Genomic DNA, 1492 nt, shown 5'->3' with positions numbered 1-1492 from the left:
TCCATCCATCATCCATCTGTCTATCCATCCATCCATCCATCATCCATCTGTCCATCCATCATCCATCTGTCCATCTATCCATCCATCCATCATCCATCCATCTGTCTATCCATCCATCCATCCATCCCCCCATCCACCATCCATCCATCATCCATCTGTCCATCCACCATCCAACCATCCATCCATCCATTCACCCATCCATCCCTACATCTATCCCTCGCTCCTTCTGTCCATCCGTCCATTTTGTGGATGTAGGGTCCCACTGACTCTGAGCTTTGAGGAAGTCACATTTAAAAGTGAAAAACTTTGTGAGAGAATTGCACATCTCATTTCCTAGTGATCCAGATACTGAAGGAAAAACAAACCTTTATTATCCGCGACGTTCCTGTCAGAGATGCATGTTTCTGTCTTTTAGTTGATGAAACAAATGCTGAATGATGACCCCAGAATAAGCAGTTTTTATCTCCTGCTGGGCAGCGTCAGCACACAGACAGCTTCCTGTCAGTCTGTCACATAAAAGCCAATAATAAACTGAGATGTCTTTCATTAGAGATCAGGCCAAACCGCCGCGCCCCCGAGCTGTAAATATGAAGACAAAGGCTTAAACAGAACATTTCACTTGACAGGAAATGCAGGGATACAGGTTGACATCCTTTCCTGTGTCTGCGTGACTCTCTGAAGTGTCCTCCTGTGAATTTAAACCTGAGTTTAGGATTCACTGATGGAGATGTACCTCTCGATATGTTTCCGGCGTTTCCTTGAACCCTGCAAAGACGACCTCTGAATGTTCACTCCTGTCAGTCTGACTCCATCGACTCAAACAGAATCCATACACAATGCCAATACGATATGATTTTAATCCAGAGGAAACTGTCGTGTTTTGTCTTAATCAGATGCTAAAACCAACATCAGAGATTACCACGGGAAGACGGCCGTTCAGTACTGGAGCGGCAGCGCCGACATCTTCGAGAAACCCGAGTCTCAGTCAGGTCTGTCCAACAATTATTATAAGAATCACTTTTTTTATGTTTTCATTACCAGAACCATGCTGCATGGGCTACGGAAGCCCATCTGTGCCAGTGAAGTTACTCTGTACCAGGCTCTCAAACTCGTGGCTCAGGGGCCGCAAGTGGCCCACATCACCCAAACATGCGGCCCATACACTGACGTGAAGAAATCGAATGCAGTTTGGTTTTTGAAATGACTTTTTGTTATAATTTAAAATTCTTATATTTAATGTCCAAAAAGCTTTAAAGTCATCACAGAGAACAGAAGCTTCTGGATTATTATTATTAACTGTTACTCATTAGTGAAGTTTTCTCTCCTGTTCTCTGTAGTCACCGCGTTTTGTCGTTCTTTTCATTTAAAAAATAAAAATGGAAACTCTATAACGCCAAAGGAAGCAAATCTGTATTTCACAATAAAAGCATGACCTACAGTCTGTGGAGTCAGTAATTATTGTTTCAGTGTCATTAGCAAAGATATTTTCAGA

General features: G+C 42.8%; 1 long non-coding RNA gene across 1 annotated transcript in view; it reads left to right on the top strand.

Annotated features, from left to right (window-relative positions):
* Positions 1-984, top strand: part of LOC106456385 (uncharacterized) — a 9884-nt gene extending 8900 nt beyond the window's left edge. Inside the window, exon 3 of the long non-coding RNA XR_001290522.1 lies at positions 894-984. This is a non-coding gene — a long non-coding RNA (uncharacterized LOC106456385). The remainder of the gene's footprint in view (positions 1-893) is intronic.
* Positions 985-1492: the final 508 nt, after the last annotated feature.

The sequence above is a fragment of the Pundamilia nyererei genome, unplaced genomic scaffold (assembly GCF_000239375.1).
Source record: "Pundamilia nyererei isolate P.nyererei 1_Seehausen unplaced genomic scaffold, PunNye1.0 scaffold00154, whole genome shotgun sequence".
NCBI lineage: Eukaryota > Metazoa > Chordata > Actinopteri > Cichliformes > Cichlidae > Pundamilia > Pundamilia nyererei.
Note: the sequence above shows the minus strand (reverse complement) of the source record. Positions and strands in the feature narration are given on the sequence as shown.